This window comes from Pinus tabuliformis, chromosome 2_1 (assembly GCF_031772625.1).
Source record: "Pinus tabuliformis cultivar Carrire ecotype Pingquan chromosome 2_1, CPIR1, whole genome shotgun sequence".
NCBI classification, from domain to species: Eukaryota; Viridiplantae; Streptophyta; class Pinopsida; order Pinales; family Pinaceae; genus Pinus; species Pinus tabuliformis.
The window spans coordinates 729940807-729962594 of NC_142299.1; the positions used below are offsets into that span (position 1 = coordinate 729940807).

Genomic DNA, 21788 nt, shown 5'->3' on the forward strand with positions numbered 1-21788 from the left:
TGAATTGTTTGCATGAATGTGTGGTTAATCAGGTACTCAACACTCACTTTGAATGTGTTGTTAGTCATTTGAATGTGTGGATGCATGAATGTGATTTGAATGTGTGGTTAATAAAATATGAATCATTTACATGAATGTGTGGTTAATCAAGAACTGAACACTCACTTTGAATGTGTGGTTAATCATTTGAATGTGTGATTAATGAAATATAAATTGTTTGTATTTTGGTAGTGAATGTTAATGATTGAAGTTACATGTAGTTGAAGTTATTAAAAAGCTAAAAGATCTTCTATTGTTTATCTTATAACTGTTTAAACTAGAAGGAGATTATAACTGTTCACATAGTTGAAATTTGGAGGAGATTCTTTCATTTAGGTTAATGAAATGAAACTCTGAACAATTTATTTTGATTTAGGTTACTAATGGTCAAAAAATTATTTTGAGCTTATAATTGCTCACCTATATGATGCATTCATTTGGAGTTAATTATATCATTTAGATTTATTGTGACCAAAATCTAATGTGAGTGTCAAATATGTAGGATGGAGAAAGTAGACGTTATGTGTATTCGCAACAGAGCCAAAATTCTGGGAACTGTAATTTGTGTGGGTGGAGCAATGGCTATGAGTTTCCTTCAAGGTCCTACTCTAGCCCAACTCTGGCCTCTGTGGGGACAATCAACATCAGTTTCCAATACTAATACAGTACACCTAGTGGAAACCATTCTACACAAGGGAGATTCAGGCAACCAGATTAGAGGGTGTATTTACCTTATCTCAGCAGTGATAATGTTATCCACTACCATGATATTGTAGGTCTCCCTACCACCTTGCATATTAAATTGATACCCAATTATAGCCCTTTTCTGTATTTAGAAGTTTCAAAGCTCCCCACCCAATCAAATATATGATTATAATTTCATGTGCATGTTGAGACAATGAAGAAGTTTCCAACCACACTATCCCTTACATCAATTACTGCCATTCTAGGCTCCATCCAAACTGCTCTCCTAATAGCCATTCTTGATAGGGGCATCATTCCAACATCATGGATACTGGATAGGGCTAATATTTTGACTGTGTTCACTACAGTAAGTCTACATACATGAATGATGTTCTTCCTCAATTTTCCCAGCCATGAATAACTTAAATTTTTGTTAGGTGGTTAAGCTGATTTGTGGAAGATTAATTCAATTTGGTAGGGAATCATATTCAATGCAATGGCATTTCCATTACAGTTATGGTGTTTGTGGAAACAAGGGCCAGTATTCATTACAGTATTCAACCCAGTGTCTACCGTGTGCTCAGCAATTTTATCATCTATAGTTCTGGGAGACACGTTGCGTTTGGGAAGGTGGGTGGTTTGTTATATTCTCAAATATTCAATTCGGTGGTTTTTTATATACTCCAATATTCAATTTGTGTTAGAGTGGTTCAGGTAAAATTAAACTTGATTAGATAAAGTTATTAGTTGTTTTTGGGCTAATGAGAATCTATGGTTTTGTCCATGGTATTCATATGGAATATAGTATATTCTTAAGTCTTCAATTTCTATTAGAGTGGTTCAAGTAAATTTGTGCAATGGCTATGAGTTTCCTTCAAGGTCCTACTCTAGCCCAACTCTGGCCTCTGTGGGGACAATCAACATCAGTTTCCAACACTAATACAGTACACCTAGTGGAAACCATTCTACACGAGGGAGATTCAGGCAACCAGATTAGAGGGTGTATTTACCTTATCTCAGCAGTGATAATGTTATCCACTACCATGATATTGCAGGTCTCCCTACCACCTTGCATATTAAATTGATACCCAATTATAACCCTTTTCTGTATTTAGAAGTTTCAAAGCTCCCCACCCAATCAAATATATGATTATAATTTCATGTGCATGTTGAGACAATGAAGAAGTTTCCAGCCACACTATCCCTTACATCAATTACTGTCATTCTAGGCTCCATCCAAACTGCTCTCATAATAGCCATTCTTGACAGGGGCATCATTCCAACATCATGGATACTGGATAGGGCTAATATTTTGACTGTGTTCACTACAGTAAGTCTACATACATGAATGATGTTCTTCCTCAATTTTCCCAGCCATGAATAACTTAAATTTTTGTTAGGTGGTTAAGCTGATTTGTGGAAGATTAATTCAATTTGGCAGGGAATCATATTCAATGCAATGGCATTTCCATTACAGTTATGGTGTTTGTGGAAACGAGGGCCAGTATTCATTACAGTATTCAACCCAGTGTCTACCGTGTGCTCAGCAATTTTATCATCTATAGTTCTGGGAGACACGTTGCGTTTGGGAAGGTGGGTGGTTTGTTATATTCTCAAATATTCAATTCGGTGGTTTTTTATATACTCCAATATTCAATTTGTGTTAGAGTGGTTCAGGTAAAATTAAACTTGATTAGATAAAGTTATTAGTTGTTTTTGGGCTAATGAGAATCTATGGTTTTGTCCATGGTATTCATATGGAATATAGTATATTCTTAAGTCTTCAATTTCTATTAGAGTGGTTCAAGTAAATTTGATTAGGTAAAGTCATCAACTATTTTGGGGTTCATGAGAACCCATAATTTTGTCTATGGTATTCATGTGGAATATAGCCTGTTTAAAAACAGAAAGACTCCATAAGTGAAAGAAATTAACATGGAGGCTTTTGGCTTTTAAATAGGTTATATTCCACAGGAATATCATGGGCCAAACCACAGGTTGGAGCCAGAAAACTACTTATAACTCGACTAAATCAAGTTTACCAGAACTACCCTAACAATTTACATTAAATTTATTATTTCTTCTCTCATTTTGCCTACAAATTTACAAAATTAATTAATTGAAATGCTTGATTTTCCTACACTAGAACAGTTTAATGGGTGTGATTCTTATATTCATTGGTCTCTACCCTTTTCTGTGGCGCAAAAGCCAAGACGATGCTACCCAGATCAAAATATCTTCTGATGAAGAAGCAGATAGAGCCATCACAGCAGAAGGAGAAGAAAATCAGCACCCACCTCCTGCTTCGAAAGTAGTGGATGTGAAAACACCTTTACTACAGTAACATTCTTGACATTTTGTTGAAAAATTGCAATGTTTGCAATAAACACTTAGTCAGTTCGAACAAAGATGGCAACGCTCCCAACAAAAAGGGCTACCTAACATCAGAAGTTCCAAATTGCTCATGCACACAATAGTACTAAGGTAAATCTTTGATGTTTGTACGGAACAAATTTAACTTTTTCAAAGACGATTGACTTCCAACCTGGGAAGGCAATAACTCCATTTGGAGGCAACCTGATAGATCTAAACATTCAAGAGTGGTGATATCTCCAAGTGTGGAAAGAGTCAAATTCAAACGATCACCCAAATGTAGATGTCTAAGTTGCAATAGATTTCCCTGAAAGCCTGGAAGCATTTCCAGACATTTACACCTAGAAAGATTGATGTATTGAATATTTTTTAAATTTTCGAAGGAACTTGGAAGCATCTTCAAACTTTTGCACAGTGTCAAATTCATGGTTTGGAGATTTCTCAAATTTTGAAACAAATCTGGAAGCATCTTCAAACTTCCGCACAGTGTGAGATTGATATGTTGGAGAGTTGTTAGATTCCCAAAGGAATGTGGAATCATCTCCAAATTGCTGCACTTAGAAATATTGGCGTGTTGGAGATTTACCAGATTCCTAAAGGAATTTGGGAGCATTTTCAAACTTCCACAGTGTGTCAGATTGATGTGTTGAAGATTTGTTAGATTACTAAAAGAATCTGGAAGCATTTCCAAACTACTGCACTTGGACAGATGGAAGTATTCGAGCTTTCTTAGATTCCCAAATGAAATTGGAAGAAGCTGCAATTTCGGGCACCCTATGAGGGTTAGACATCTCAAGGAGCTCAAATAACAAAATTCTTCTGATAGCATTGCTACATCTGCGTATGTCAACAATCGCGGACAATTCAGTACAATCTTTTCTAGGTGCTTCAGCGACCTTAATGACTTTGGAAACTCAGAAAATGGAGCTTCAATATTTAATTGCCGCAAGTGGAGAGGTGCCTGCAATGTTAAGTACGTTTCGATTATATAAGAAATTGAAAAGATAGGAGAATTCTTGCTCTGCAAATTGCTGCATCTATATGTACGTACCTCAGATCGAGGTACAGAACAAGGAGTGTGATACCAACAATCTCTAGTGAAACTGTAGGAAATAACAACTTACAAGGTTCATAGTATAATCAATTTTTTTCCGAATACTCTACAATCATTAATTTGATGTTGACAAGACAGAAACGGATCTCCATATAGGACTCTCATAAGCTTCCAGAAATCCTACTAATGGCGTCCATGCTTAATGAAGTGACAGGATCTTTCCTGAATAAATTGTGTACAAGTAATTTCTGAAAAAATTTAAATTATGTCACCAGCAGTTTTAACCCTTTTGCAAAATAATTGAAATGACAGGTTTCTTGATTGAAAAATAATAGAAATGGCAGGTTTCGTGAGTGAAAATTTGTTCAGCCAGTACAAGTATTTTCTCCAAAACTTTACAGATCAGCAAAATCTTGAGATCATGCTATTAGCACTTTTAACCGTTTTCAAGAAGCCTTTTAATTATGCTTATCAAGAATGCATCCAAATATACCTGTTCAATGTTTTGACGTAAGGATTCCTATGGCCTTCTGAAACATAGTTGTATGCATGTAACCAGCCGATTATTTCAAATTTTCCTGTACTTGTAATTGACCATTACCCACCAACGCAAAGCTCATGATCACCCAAAACAGATTCTCCTCCATCACCCAAAACACATTTTCCTCAGACATGTACAGCAGAAGCACGCCTGCTATGAAACTCATCCCCTGCGTATACCCCACCTCGCTGTCATACACCGCATATGCCTTCAACACATTGTGGAGAGACCTCTGCGCAATGCATTCTCCTCGGACATGTATAGCAGAAGCACGCCTGCTATGAAACTCATCCCCTTCGTATACCCCACCCTTAGACATGTACAACAATGGAGTATTCGCTCCGCCTTTAAGCAACACAACCATCACCCAAAATGCATTCTCCTCGGACATGTACCGTCACCCAAAATGCATTCTCCTCGGACATGTACAGCAGAAGCACGCCTGCTATGAAACTCATCCCCTTCGTATACCCCACCAAGACAGCGCGGATCACAGGAGTCAGTTATGAGATCAACGGTAGTAAAGTTTTTAATCATCTAACACTAAATCTAATGGTGAATAACCAAGAGAGCGCGGATCACAGGGGAGTCCATTTCAAATGGAAACGCCTTACGGGTAAAAATGGATAAACTTCAAAAGACATAAATTTTCATGATTCCATATGGGGGTGATAATTCCAGCCGTGAGTTATATTTCAGAGTACCAAAACTGAAAAGCAAAAAGAGGTGTGGGCGGGTTGATTGCAAGAAAACAAAAGAACTGTTAATATCAGCCGTTCGATGTGGTTAGGTGGAAACTAATATGAGTGTTTGATTTGATGTAGGTATGTGTAGTATATGGAGTTGTTTGTAGTATGATTTTTTGGATTTTTTAGTTGGCAGAAAATGAGGTGAGATCTTAATTTGTATTATTAAATTTTTTTTTTACTGTATATATAGATTTAACACCCTCAAAAACTTAAAACATTTTGATTGTGCACGGAATACCTATAAAAAAAATCTTGTGATTTCAATAAACTTTTATCAAATTACTCATAAAAACTTCCATAAAATTTCACTGAAAACAATTAGCTAATATGAAATATTACATTATACAGTTGAATGTGCTGCAACTGTCTGTATTTCTTTTCACTCTAGGAATCGGATATTTTCAGGCAATCCAATAGGGCGCTGGAATTCTCTGTACTCACAGCAGTATGGTGAATTCGTTGATATTTCACCAATAATTGAATACAGTATCATCTAAAGCTATAAATATAGTAGGTGCGGCTACTTCTCCCATTTAGTCGTTTAAATGTTTCTAACTTCTTGATTCTGCTTGATATTTCCAAGTAAAGATGGTATCCGAGGAAGCGGGCATGACGACTGTTGGAGTAGAAAATGAAGGTCCAAGCATTTTGAAAAAGGAGCGGGTTGATTCATTCGATGTGGAGTCAAGCAGAGTTTCCAAGATGAATCATGGCGGCCAGGTTTGCACAAATACTCTTCACGCTTTTTTTTCTGCAACATGTTAATAAATTGTTTTCACTGCGACTGTTTTTTGTTCACTGAGTGATGTTTTGTATCTGCAACAACAGTAGAATAAAGTTATCATATTATAATATTATACATTAGAAGAGAATTCGATTTTTTTCTTTAATTGTTTTTGTTGTAAGTTAATCTATTAACTTTTACAACTTATTTTTGCAATGATAATTTTTTTTTCCTAAATTTATATATTTTAAAGTTGTGTTTATTTATTTTAAAATTGTGTTTATTTAGTTAAGAGTTAATTTTTCTAGGAAGTAAGGAAATATGTGAGCAGCCCAAAACCCAAAGACATTTTAGCAGGAGTGAAAATCTGCCTTTTACAAAATATTAATAAGTCATTTCGAATAATGTAATTTTTCTTAAATAATAGTGATGACTCAGCTTGCAATAACAAATAATAATTAAAAATAATTATCTAATTTCACAACTAAATTATAATAAATTTTCTTACTCATTTAAAAAAATAAAATAAAATCTTATAAAATCCTGAGACGACCTAGATTATAAAATCTCATCTTCCCAACTTTAAGGCTTTTACGACTTAGGATTATCCATTTTGGAAATATTTTGAAAGTGAGATTATTTTTTCTTGGGATCTCATTATTTTTTGTCCGATTAATACAGATGGCTAGCTATACCTAACCTGAGAAGAATTGAGCTTTGCACTTCTTAAACTTAGCACTTTGCATGAGTTTCAGTTAGCAGTGAGAGCTCCGATTTCCGGAACTAATTTAAATGCAAAGAGTTTACCTTTATTCACTATTTGTAATGTTGTTATTTTGCAGGTACTAACGATAACCGCCACTCTACAATTGGCATATCAAAGTATCGGTGTAGCTTATGGGGACTTCTCTTTATGTATATTCCAGCACCTTTTCAGATGGAGTCATCCATCATCCGGATGATATCATTGGCGCTTTCTCCCTCATCATATATGTTCTCACGCTGTTGCCACTCTGCAAATATGTTCTCACTGTACTTTGGGCCAATGACAATGGAGACAGTATGCGTTTTTAAATGATGATGATTGATGTTTACTGAGACTTGTAGGGATGAAGACGATGATTGATGTTTACTGAGACTCATAGGGAAGAAACTAATCCGTGTTATTTAATATTTTATTTTTATTGGAAAAAAATTATAGATTAGTTTAAAAATTTAAGATAAATTATTTTTCTAGAATTCAAGTTTTATTAATGAGAAACTATTTTTTTTTGGATCTAGTGTGGTTTATTATTATTTTTTATCTTAAAAATGAATTAGGTTTTTTGTTTTTTTTTGGGATAAATTTTGCTATAATTTTCTTCATAAATTTTGTAGTAAATTTTTTTATTTTGTGTCATCTATTTTAAATTTTTTTATTTTGTGTCATCTATTTTATAATGGTTTTAGAAAGTCCAAAGATCCTTGAATAGACAGTGATCTCATGTTCTGTTAAGACACTCCTTGATGTGAAGTCACCAATTCAATTCCCCGCACAGGGTGACATATTGGACATGATGAAGATGTAGTCCTTCCAAGTTAAAAAAAAACAAAAGGCTTCATAAAAAGTGATTAAAAATCAAACTGTCCAATCCTGAAATGTAAATGCCAAATAAGTTTTGGAATTTTTGGTGTTTAAAATGTCTAATTCTATAGTTATGTACATATTAGGGTTAAACATCTAATTAAGACAATGTAATTGAGTCTAGAGGCTCATTTTACAGCAGAGTATGATGTGTAAGTCAGTGAGTCTATTATCAAAATTGAAATTTTAATCATATTAATTAAAATAAATTAAAAAAAAAAATAACTATAAAAAACATTTAAATACTATCTACTTAAAAAAAATTAGCAATTAAAAAAATTAAATCCCAAGATTAGATTTAAAATAAATCTGATCAAAAATATATTGTGCAAATATGTTGTATAACCTTGTGCAAATATCAATTGCAGGCGGTACAATTGCACTGTATTCCGTGATATGCCGCCATGCCAAGGTGAGCCTTATCCCCAATCATCAGGCAGAGGACATGGAGCTCTCAACATATAAGCTTGCCACAGGAAACAGAAAATTGAAAAGAGCTTTGAGGATAAAGGAAGCTCTGGAACAAAGCAGTACGGCTAAGGTTGTTTGGTTGTCGCTTACGCTTACTGGAACCTCCATGGTCATTGGAGATGCTATATTGACTCCTTTCATGTCAGGCATGATCCTCATCGTGTCCCATTAAGTAAGATATATACGATTAGCCCACAATTTGAAGTTGAGAAATGTTGAGTTTTCATCATGTTAATTTTGATTTATTTACCCAATGTATTCGGAGTTCTGTAGGTAAGATGCACTAGCAGTAGGTCAACAATTGAATTTGATGTTTCGAGATCTAAATGCAAAATGTAGAGAAGTTGAAAATATTTCAAGGTGGTTAAATTCGCTACCTGATTTTCTAAATACACACAGTTAAGTTAAAAATATCTGAGCATACCTTGTGTTGAAGTGATAATAATTATGTTAACAGGTGTGCTTATATTTATCTGCTTATACTTAATAATTGATGTCTTCTTTAGGTTGCAAAAGGGCTATGAGATTTTAGAGTTTGATAGATGTATTGAAGTGATAATGATTATAATTGATCTTAATAAGAGTGTCTTTATTATCAAATTTTTCTTTATGTTGCAAAAGGCTATGAGAATTTAGAGTTTGATAGACGTACTGAAGTGATAATGATTATCTTAATAAGAGTGTCTTTATTTATTTTGGTAATATTTAAGTGTACATAAATTTATAATATTAATAAGAGTGTCTATTTATTTTGATAATATTTAAGTGTACATATATTTTTATGATAATATTTAAGTATTATAAATTTATATGGAAAACGTCATATTTTAGAATTGGATAGGCCGTCACATTTTAGAGTTTGGAAAAACTTTTTTATATTGTAAAGAGGCTGTAAGATTTGAGAGTTTGAGGTTGAGTTAAATAAAAGTATCTTGAAAAGAGATTATAGTTTAATTAAAAAAAAAATTATAATTAAATTTATTTATTCTATCAAAGGAATGAAATTGAAAGTAATAACCTCTTTGTATATCTAAATCAAGTGTCTAAATCTTACTTAAATTAATTTTTTACCAAATCATCATTAAAAAATGATTGTGCCTTTTATTTATCTCAAAATATGTGGGATTAGAAAAAATGACATTAAAAAATTAGTGCCAAACAAGCCTTGAAACTGATATATGTTTACATTCTAAAACGTATGAATGTTGAAACTTGGAAGACACGTTTTCGTGCCCCATCTTTTTCATAAATGTTACCAGGTTATGCGACTACGTGTTAATATTCTACTTGTGCACCTTTGTCATAAATGTGGTTGTGTAATGGTCTCAGGTTCATATTCTCTTTGTGTGGCAGGGTCTCTTTCCAGAGATCAAAAGTCTGTTTCAATTCCTCAAGATAAAAAGAGACAAATCAATCAACATGTCAGTGAGAGTTTCATAGAGACATATGTGCAAGATTCAACTCAAAAAGGATATTTCAAGATGATTTGAATTAATGGTAACTTAGACTTCTTAATATATTTTATGAAGGTTGAAGCATTTTATTCAATAAAAATACATATGGTTTATTTTACCTAATCCCATTGGTTATCATTTTTTATGATTTAATCCTAACTTTACTTGATATGTGGTTTGATAGAAATCCAGGAGGGTCAACAAATCTCTATTATGTGCTAACGGTTGCAAAGATCATAAAGAAAACTAAAACCCTATGTTCCATTTGTCAAGGGGCAACCCTACAGAATTCGTGCCCAATATTTTCGTGGAGGCACCTAACGCGAGTCTCACGAAGGTTACATTCATCTCAGAGTGTCTCAGGAAGATTACCTTCATCTCGGAGCAAGAAGAGGTTAGGTTACTCATACCAGCATAGCTTCACTAAAAGTGTAAATACATTGCCACAAATTATTTAATTCAATATCGAGAATGTAATATATTGTCCCCACTAACACATTATGAAATGCAGGCCAGAAGAGGTAAACGCGTAGACAGTCAATCTCTGTAAGGAGATTTCTCCTATGTAATATCTGCATCCATATAATAAAAATCCCAGTTCAAAATTCCGCAATCTTGTTGTGTTCATTTACTTGTTAAAGGTCCTGTAAGAGATGGTATCAGAGGCAGTATTGTTTGAGTTGATATTTTGTTGTGAGATATTGTTTGAGTAAAAAAAAATTCGCTTGAGTCCTGAATAGCGTTCGAGCTCGTTGTTGCCGGTGTTGGCGTTGGAGAGCGTTGAAGACGTTGGACGAGAATTTGCCGCAATTTCTCCTTCAGAAGAAGACCGCAATTCTTCTCATCATTTTCTGCAAGACTCTTGATCGGGTATTTATCTATTCTAAAATGGATGCTCCTAGACATTCTTCAGCTGAATCTTCTGACTCTATTTTTGGATCTAAGCACTTTAGAACTATGAAAGATGAAGAAAAATCAAAATCTGCATTAGAAGGGCTATGTAGATCTGAATCTACTTCTGGTAATTCTGCTATTCTAGAACAAGAAGAAACAGATCCCTCTGTTAATTGGAAACTTCCACCAGTGTCTCCGCATGATGTATACAGAAATTTATCCTCTTTTAATTTCCGTGCCCTTAGTCAGATCAAAATCAAAGAAAAATCCATCAAAGCAGATTTAACTTTGAATGCTATGTTAACTATATCTCTCCTGGAAGCCAAACATATCAAATCCGCTCTCAAAGCTGGTTACCAGTATGTCCATCTGGGGATGGTGAGGATAGGACTGAATGCATTACATAGAAAAGGACAAAAAGCTTATGTGTTCTCAGCCCTATTTGATAATCGATGGACCACATTCACCCAGGCCATGATAGGTGGCATTGAAACAAGCCTTGCTGAAGGCCCTGTTCAGTATGATGTTTTTCCAGATTTCTCTGTTGCACTCGACGACCCAAATGTCCTGCAATGCCTAACCTTAGGTATCCAGACTGCCGGGTACCAAAATTTCAAAGCAAAATCAAAAAATTTGGCCATTTTTTATATTACCTGTGTTAGATTTTATAATACAACAATCCCTGCTGTTTTGCATACCCCTGATAAAGATGAAGGCCGAGTCACTCTTATCCAGTATGATTCATCTTGTAATCCAGTGGCACCAGTCTATGTCTCCAGAAATGACTTATGTCCGCCTGATGATTGGGTAACCAATTGGGGAAAACCCACGAAGAAACCTGTTGCTGCTGCACAATCAATAATAACAGAGATAGATGGAAAGGTTACCACAAGATTTCCCAGAGTTAACACATTTCAGAATGAAGGACCCTCTACTTCTGTCTCTGCAATTCCTACTACAATCAGTCAGTTACATCCTGGTCAGTCTCCTGCACCTCCACAGTTTGTAATAGACCAAGCAGTGTATGATTCTATCAGAAGAATGTTTTCACAGCCAAGCTCATCTCAGCCTTTTAGTTCAGTCTGTGACCATCCGCACTGCTCCAAGACTTTCTGTCAATTTTCTTCAGAACCACCAACTCCACATGGGGAGTCATCAGACCGTCATAGGATAAACATGATCAGATTTACTCCTCCATCTGACTCTTCTGAAGAAAATTACAAAAAGGTTGTATTTTTTAATCCACAAGAAGAACTACTTGTACATACTGTTTCTAGTTCTTCTACCTATGGTTTAGGATATGTTGATTCTTCACCTATTCCTGAATACAGAAGAAATCCCATTGATAAAATTCCAAGGCATGTAGAAATTCCTTCTGATTCAGAGATAATTGCCTTTCTAAAGATTTTTAAAGGAATTAGTCCATATGATCCTGATGATCAATGGAAAAAGAAAATGTTCAATTGGGATATGTTTACACATGAAAAAGAACATTTGTATTTTGAAGAAGTAATGCTTCTTCCAAAGAATGATCGTCCTGCCTTCAACAGACAGAATGTTGAAAATTGGAAAGAATGGATGAAGGCAGAAAATCAATGGATATCATTCTATGAATGGTATTATCCTTCTGCAAATATAATAGAACAATCCTTGATGAAACAATTCAGGAACCAGGCTAAACAGAAAAAAATCAAGGATCCAGAAAAATTTGTAGAAGAAAAGTTGAAAGAGAATCCAGTAGTAATTCCTCCTCCTTTGAAAGCACATGTTTTTCAGCCAAAAATTCAGAGCATGCTAAATAAGCCAAACATTCCCAGATCTCTGATTGCTGTTCAAATTGAAGGAGAAAAACTACTAAGAAAAATTTGTTCTCAATTCCAAGTAAACATGATGCGGACTGGGACCCCAAATAAGCACAAGTGGGAACTCCTTGATGGAAATCTTTTAGAAACAGACACAGAGTTTCCCCCTTGGAAAAATTTTGTGATTAGAAGCCAAGATGGGAAGTTGTATAAATTACTTCCATCCCATGTTGATGATCCTAGTTTAGTAGCAAGAGATGCTGTTGCTGCTACAAATTCGACAAATTTAGCTCTATCCAGTCTGGAGAAATTTGTCAGTTCTAAGTTTGAAAATATTGAAACTGCCAATTCTGAAATGAAGATCATGCTTGAAAGTATCTTGAGAAAACAAGATTATAATACAGTCTGCTTGAATAACAGTGTTAATACTTTGGCAGAAAATGATAAGGCTCTTGCTAAGAGTCTTGACAGATTATCTTTACAAATAGGGCAGATAGATAAAAAAACCCATGATGCTACCAATGCTCATGGAAAGGAAATTGTAAAGATCAGTAATTCCTTAGATATTGTAAAGAAACAAGTCTGGGAAGTCACTCAAGGGATAGAATCCTTGAAGAAGAAGCCTAAGGTTGAAACCTATAAATCTGCAACTATATTTTCAGAACCTAAGACTTTTGTCCCATATTCTATTACTCCTTCTGTGGAAAGCCTTATTAGAACACCCAACTCTATAACTTTCCCACCACCTACTTCTTCTCATCCATATTCTCTGTTTGCAAATCCCAGTTTCTTTAGTCCACATCCTGTCATAAAACATTCCAAAGAAACTAGTGAATCCAGCAAACCAGAATCTTCTAATCTGATGACTGAAGATTCCTATACTAGAGAAGAAGAAGAAAGTTTTGATACAAGTTTTCACAAAACAGAAACATCCTTTGGTGATATGACTCTTCACAAGATAGAAGCAGAACCACAGATTGAAGAGCTTGAAACCTGTATCAATAACTTATCTTTGACAGATCAAGAACAGGATCAACCTGATAATGAAAATCAAGTCAATGCTACATCATCCAGGTCAAGATGGGAAACTACTTGGAATCCTGCTCCTGATAGAAGAGATCTTATGAAATCTGAATACCATAAGGATTGGTCTGCAAATGCTACTTACTCATGGAATATTGATAATTGCACAGAGGCTGAAATCTTGTCTATTTTACATTCCATGCTTGTATGCTATAGGACTTATCTTGCAGATGACATAGGACCTATCAATGCTACAAGAAGAATAATCGGAGGATTTGAAGGAACATTGGATTCTTGGCTAAAAGCTGAGACAGTAAAAGATCCCCATCTCCTTGCAGGTTGGGAACAAGCAGTTGTTGAAAATGGAGATGGATCTACTCACATAGATCCTGTCACTAGTTTGCCTGTAAACAATATGATCGGAAAACTTCTTTATGCTATTACTGTTAATTTCATTGGTTTCCCCCAGATAACCAATGATATTACAACCATTACTTTGTTGGCCATGAAATTGCATAATATGCAACACTTTGATGAATACTTTAATGAATTCCTTCACAGATTGCATACTTTGACTCCAGATCTCATTCTTGAGCCAAAATGGAAGGAAATTTTTGTTGCATCTCTTCCCCAATGGGTCTCTTCAGCCATTGTCAATAAATTACCAGGAAAGATTGGGGACTATAAATTTGGCATAATCAGACAAGCAGTAAAAGCAATCATTGTTGAATTATGTTCACAAATGAAGATTGCAAGAGCTGCCACAAATCCTAAAAAGCCACATGGATATCAACAGCTTTGCAAACAATGGCATCTTGGTAAAGCTGGAAATTCTGAGGGGCATAAGAGGAGAAAAAGACATTTCAAGAAGAATTCCCAGATCTCCCAAGATAAGCCAAAAAGAAAACATTACAAAGCAAAACCTTACAAGCATACAAAGATGTTTTCTAAGGATAGAGAAATAATTTGTTACAACTGTAACAAAAAAGGTCACACAGCTCCAAATTGTCCAAATAAAAAGAAAGACTCTTCTAAAAAGAAAGTCCAGTATAGAAATAAGAAAGGAAAGATAAATTCATTCGATCTTCCTAGTAGCTGTGATGAATTGGTATCTTCTGATTCAGAATCTGAAAATGAATTTAATTTTGTTGATTCAGATGAATCATCTGATGAAGAATTCTGTAATGATCCCCATTGTACAGAATGTAAATACTGTGATTGTGATGATCCTGATATTTGTACATGCAATGCAGTCAGGATGATGAAGACTGATTATGATGAAATCAGTAAGAATATTTTTGCACAAATGATGGCTGCTACAGATCCGCAAATGAAAGAAATGTATAGATCTTTGCTGACAGAACATTTGAAGAAAGCACCCTCTACTTCAAAGAATTCTCCAAATAAAGGGTATGTGCCTCCTGCTACTCTTTTCTCTGTTGAAGCTTTAACCAGACAATTTAAGAATGAAGATTTTGGAGAAGACTTGCCACAGACTTTACCTGCAGTGCATCAGGCAATAAAAGAATTAAGAAAAACAATCAAAGAGAATAGAAAATTATGTGTTGAAAGGCACAATGAGTTAAGCCTAAAGATGTTAAATGCACAAGCTCCTTTTGCTTCTTCATCACAAGATCCTATTTCAGGAAAGACAGAAAACTGGACCTATCATACAGGGCCAGTTCAACAGCAGTATAACAAAGAAGAAGAAGAAGAAGAAGAAGAGGTAGCAAGAACAGATTTTGGATGCAATAGCATGAATAGAGATGTCATGTATTGTGTCAAAATGAAGGTAAAGATTGGACACCAGTATGAGTTTTGGAAAGTTCTTATGGATACTGGTTCCAGGCTAAATATTGTAAGTGATACAGTGGTTGGCATGCATCATAGAAGACCAACAACATGTCCAAGGGTAATCACTGCAAGTGGTGACATCCCCACAAAGCATGAAGCAGAAATTGATGTTCTGCTTACAGAAAAAATTGGAGTTCATCTAGTTTGTCCTGTTGTTCCAGGATTGGATTGTGCAATGTACCTCGGGACACCATTTTTTCAGAATTTTAGCATGCATGGAGCAAAATTTGATGCAAAAACCCAGAGATATGGATATTTTATTAATTTTGATAATAAGGAAGTCTTTTTCCCATTTATCAATTCTAATTCTCCAATGAGGATTAAGAGAGTTGAAAGAATGGAAAATCTTTTGGCAAAGATGGAAGTGAAAAGGGAAGTATTGAAAACAGAAGAACATCTGGATAACGGAAAGTATGCTTCTGAGATAGCAAAGCTCACTTCCCAGTTCAAAGAATGTTGTTCAGATGATCCAAATGCCTTTTGGCATATTAAGAAACAAGAGGTAGAACTTCCTCTCAAGAAAGACTTCAGTGGAAAATTAAGAAGGTCTAAAGCAGTGGCAATGAATGAAGAGCAGATGAAACTCTGCAGAGAAGAAATTAAAGATCTTTTGAAGAAAGGGCTTATCAGGAAGAGTAAGAGCCCCATAGCATGTTTTGCATTTTATGTTAATAAACATGCTGAAATAGCCAGAGGAAAACCAAGGTTGGTTGTAAATTATAAACCTCTGAATAATATTCTGGATTATGATGCATATCCTTTGCCAAAACCATCCTCCATACTCGCCCAGATATCAAGATCCAAGATATTCTCTAAATTTGATCTCAAATCTGGTTTTTAGCAAGTAGGGATCAAGGAAGAAGACAAATGGAAGACTGCATTCTCTGTATCTGAGGGGCATTATGAGTGGAATATCATGCCATTCGGTTTGATCAATGCTCCTTCAACTTTTAAGAGAATAATGGATGAAACTTTTGAAGGAATGGAAGAATTCCTGAAAAAATATATTGATGATTTATTGATTCATTCTGATAATATTGCTGACCATGTTAAACATTTGAAAATCTTTCTTCGCAGGGTCAAAGAAATGGGTATAGTATTATCAGAATCCAAGATGAAACTATTCCGGCCAATGATAGACTTTTTGGGTTACAATATACAGTACGGATCCTATACTGTAATCCAAAGAAGTTTAAATTTTGTTGATCACTTCCCTGATGAAATCAAGGATAAAACTCAACTGCAAAGGTTTTTGGGAAGTTTGAATTACATTTCTAAGTTTCTGAAGCATTGTGCACAAGAAAGGAAATTATTAAACAAAAGGCTTCAAAAGGATCCAATTCCATGGAATAATGATTGCACACAAGCAGTCAAGGCAATAAAAGAAAAAGTCAGAAATATTCAGCCACTCTCCCCTATCAGAGAAGAATGGGAGAAAATCATTATGACAGATGCCAGTTATGAAGGATGGGGAGCAGTTTTATGTCAGAAGAATCCCAGCAGCAAAAGTGAGATTGAAATTTGCCAATATGCATCTGGATTATGGGCAAAAAATCAATTGAATTGGTCAAGTTTGAAGAAAGAACTCAGAGCAGTTTGTTTAGGAATAGAAAAATTCAGAGATTTTGTTATCTACACGAAATTTACTGTTAAGACAGACTGCCAGGCATTGAAATTTGCAATTCATAAATGTGATTTTGAGGATGCTGCTATGGTCAGGTGGATCATGCAGTTAAGCCACTACAATTTTGATGTTGAATTTGTTAAAGGTGATAAGAACAATTTTGCAGATATGCTGAGTAGAGAATTTCTGTCAGAGCATTCAATTTTAAGTCTACATTGCAATTATATCAGGAGAAGGGAAAGTACTGTTGAAATAGAAACACCAAATGGATGGGTAAGTTATATGCTTGAAACTCCAGTACTTATCCATGATGTAGATTGGTACCCAATCAAAGAAATTAGACATCGAGAAGATATTCCTTATCTATGGACAGAAACAATGCAAGATGAAATGAATCAAGAAGCAGTGGATGCTCTGGAATATTTGGAATACATTGACAGCATACACTATACTCTTGAGAGAGATGATGAGGATGATGATCGGATGACGAGCTGCCACATCACACTGAGAAGGTTTGATAACCCTCTTCACAGAGAGAATTATGACCCTGACAGGCAAAAAGAATGTTTCTATACAGCTATGAATCTCCAAAATTGCTCAGCCAATTTATTTTATTCTATACAGTCCTCATTTTTATTTGAAGGTATGTCAGCAGAAGCCTTGGAACAAGAAGATCCTACACCAGAATGGTTCATTGAGTGGTGGCAGATATATGGCCTTTCAGCTCTAATCATCAAGCCGTATACACTCCATATGCTTAAAATCCCTGGTTTCAGTGAACCATTTTCCCATATGAATGGAATTGTATACAAAGATGTTGAAAATGTTGCCGACATCAGTGATCTATCTTTTCTACAAGCAATCCGACGCTGTGGTCATATCAGATGGTTTGTCACAAACCAGTACAAGGCAAGGATGATATCCCATAGTACTAATTATGAAGATTTCCACCATCAGGTTGATATCACATCAAATCCTTTCCAACCCATCAACTTTTTGGAACCACCCAACCAAAATATTTCACAAATGTGGGAATCAGAGAAAGAAATAAGAGTGCAATACTTTAATAATTCTCTGATCGAAAGATTCAGATATCAGCATTATACACATCCTCAGATAGAATACTATACTATGGATTGAGTGTCGTCTTTCTGGCCGACTATGGTGCCGGACGAGCTTTCGTGGATTCCCTCGCTCTGGAATCTCCACTTTGTACAAACCTTTAAGATTTGCAAATCTCATATTTATGTCATTTTAGTCTTTCGAGGGTTCACTTATGAATTTCCTCTGTGTAAATAGTCTGTTGGTACTAAGATTCAGTCCCCACATGCCTCGGGCTCTCTGATAAAGAGTAGGGATGAGATAACATAGGACGATATTGTCCTATGCCCGAATCTTGCTTTCGGCGATCTACTCAGATCTGTCTGAGTACTTATTTTTTTGAGTCATCAGTCTGTACATAGCGCACTCATGAATGTTTGTTCCCTTCCAGCTTATAAATAAGAGCTAGCTGCGAAGTAAGACTCATTCGGGTCGAGAGAGTTTAGAGTCAAAAACTTTTCCTGCTCTGCATCTGTGGACATTTGTGTTTGATCTGCTTGCATCACGAAGAGTTTGATAAGTCTTAGAGTCTGGTTTGGAAGCCTGCGCATCAGTGTGCTCGGCACTGGTGAGAACCTAAAGTGGCTGAACCAATAGGAAAGTCTGAGAGTTCGTCTGTAATCTCTGAGGCAGAGTCTGTCTATTGCCAGGTAGCCTTCGGTGACACTTGTTCCTTGGGAACGGTATAAAGTCCGGTAAACGCGTAGACAGTCAATCTCTGTAAGGAGATTTCTCCTATGTAATATCTGCATCCATATAATAAAAATCCCAGTTCAAAATTCCGCAATCTTGTTGTGTTCATTTACTTGTTAAAGGTCTTGTTGTGTTCATTTACTTGTTAGCTCAGTCTGTGACCATCCGCACTGCTCCAAGACCTTCTATCAATTTTCTTCAGAACCACCAACTCCACATGGGGAGTCATCAGACTGTCATAGGATAAACATGATCAGATTCACTCCTTCATCTGACTCATCTGAAGAAAATTACAAAAAGGTTGTATTTTTTAATCCACAAGAAGAACTACTTGTACATACTGTATCCAGTTCTTCTACCTATGGTTTAGGTTATGTTGATTCTTCACCTATTCCTGAATACAGAAGAAATCCCATTGATAAGATTCCAAGACATGTAGAAATTCCTTCTGATTCAGAGATAATTGCCTTTCTAAAGATTTTTAAAGGAATTAGTCCATATGATCCTGATGATCAATGGAAAAAGAAAATGTTCAATTGGGATATGTTTACACATGAAAAAGAACATTTGTACTTTGAAGAAGTAATGCTTCTTCCAAAGAATGATCGTCCTGCTTTCAACAGACAGAATGTTGAAAATTGGAAAGAATGGATGAAGGCAGAAAATCAATGGATATCATTCTATGAATGGTATTATCCTTCTGCAAATATAATAGAACAATCCTTGATGAAACAATTCAGGAACCAGGCTAAACAGAAAAAAATCAAGGATCCAGAAAAATTTGTAGAAGAAAAGTTGAAAGAGAATCCAGTAGTAATTCCTCCTCCTTTGAAAGCACATGTTTTTTCAGCCAAAAATTCAGAGCATGCTAAATAAGCCAAACATTCCCAGATCTCTGATTGCTGTTCAAATTGAAGGAGAAAAACTACTAAGAAAAATTTGTTCTCAATTCCAAGTAAACATGATGCGGACTGGGACCCCAAATAAGCACAAGTGGGAACTCCTTGATGGAAATCTTTTAGAAACAGACACAGAGTTTCCCCCTTGGAAAAATTTTGTGATTAGAAGCCAAGATGGGAAGTTGTATAAATTACTTCCATCCCATGTTGATGATCCTAGTTTAGTAGCAAGAGATGCTGTTGCTGCTACAAATTGGACAAATTTAGCTCTATCCAGTCTGGAGAAATTTGTCAGTTCTAAGTTTGAAAATATTGAAACTGCCAATTCTGAAATGAAGATCATGCTTGAAAGTATCTTGAGAAAACAAGATTATAATACAGTTTGCTTGAATAACAGTGTTAATACTTTGGCAGAAAATGATAAGGCTCTTGCTAAGAGTCTTGACAGATTATCTTTACAAACAGGGCAGATAGATAAAAAAACCCATGATGCTACCAATGCTTATGGAAAGGAAATTGTAAAGATCAGTAATTCCTTAGATATTGTAAAGAAACAAGTCTGGGAAGTCACTCAAGGGATAGAATCCTTGAAAAAGAAGCCTAAGGTTGAAACCTATAAATCTGCAACTATATTTTCAGAACCTAAGACTTCTGTCCCATATTCTATTACTCCTTCTGTGGAAAGCCTTATTAGAACACCCAACTCTATAACTTTCCCACCACCTACTTCTTCTCATCCATATTCTCTGTTTGCAAATCCCAGTTTCTTTAGTCCACATCCTGTCATAAAACATTCCAAAGAAACAAGTGAATCCAGCAAACAAAAATCTTCTAATCTGATGACTGAAAATTCCTATACTAGAGAAGAAGAAGAAAGTTTTGATACAAGTTTTCACAAAACAGAAACATCCTTTGGTGATATGACTCTTCACAAGATAGAAGCAGAACCATAGATTGAAGAGCTTGAAACCTATATCAATAACTTATCTTTGACAGATCAAGAACAGGATCAACCTGATAATGAAAATCAAGTCAATGCTACATCATCCAGGTCAAGATGGGAAACTACTTGGAATCCTGCCCCTGATAGAAGAGATCTTATGAAATCTGAATACCATAAGGATTGGTTTGCAAATGCTACTTACTCATGGAATATTGATAATTGCACAGAGGCTGAAATCATGTCTGTCTTACATTCCATGCTTGTATGCTATAGGACTTATCTTGCAGATGACATAGGACCTATCAATGCTACAAGAAGAATAATCGGAGGATTTGAAGGAACATTGGATTCTTGGCTAAAAGCTGAGACAGTAAAAAATCCCCATCTCCTTGCAGGTTGGGAACAAGCAGTTGTTGAAAATGGAGATGGATCTACTCACATAGATCCTGTCACTAGTTTGCCTGTAAACAATATGATCGGAAAACTTCTTTATTCTATTACTGTTAATTTCATTGGTTTCCCCCAGATAACCAATGATATTACAAGCATTACCTTGTTGGCCATGAAATTGCATAATATGCAACATTTTGATGAATACTTTAATGAATTTCTTCACAGATTGCATACTTTGACTCCAGATCTCATTCTTGAGCCAAAATGGAAGGAAATTTTTGTTGCATCTCTTCCCCAATGGGTCTCTTCAGCCATTGTGAATAAATTACCAGGAAAGATTGGGGACTATAAATTTGGCATAATCAGACAAGCAGTAAAAGCAATCGTTGTTGAATTATGTTCACAAATGAAGATTGCAAGAGCTGCCACAAATCCTAAAAAGCCACATGGATATCAACAGCTTTGCAAACAATGGCATCTTGGTAAAGCTGGAAATTCTGAGGGGCATAAGAGGAGAAAAAGACATTTCAAGAAGAATTCCCAGATCTCCCAAGATAAGCCAAAAAGAAAACATTACAAAGCCAAACCTTACAAGCATACAAAGATGTTTTTTAAGGATAGAGAAATAATTTGTTACAACTGTAACAAAAAAGGTCACACAGCTCCAAATTGTCCAAATAAAAAGAAAGACTCTTCTAAAAAGAAAGTCCAGTATAGAAATAAGAAAGGAAAGATAAATTCATTCGATCTTCCTAGTAGCTGTGATGAATTGGTATCTTCTGATTCAGAATCTGAAAATGAATTTAATTTTGTTGATTCAGATGAATCATCTGATGAAGAATTCTGTAA

At 35.3% G+C, this 21788-nt stretch overlaps 1 pseudogene; it reads left to right on the top strand.

Annotated features, from left to right (window-relative positions):
- Positions 1-6028: 6028 nt before the first annotated feature.
- LOC149202671 (potassium transporter 5-like) overlaps positions 6029-21788 on the top strand; it is a 59500-nt pseudogene continuing 43740 nt past the window's right edge.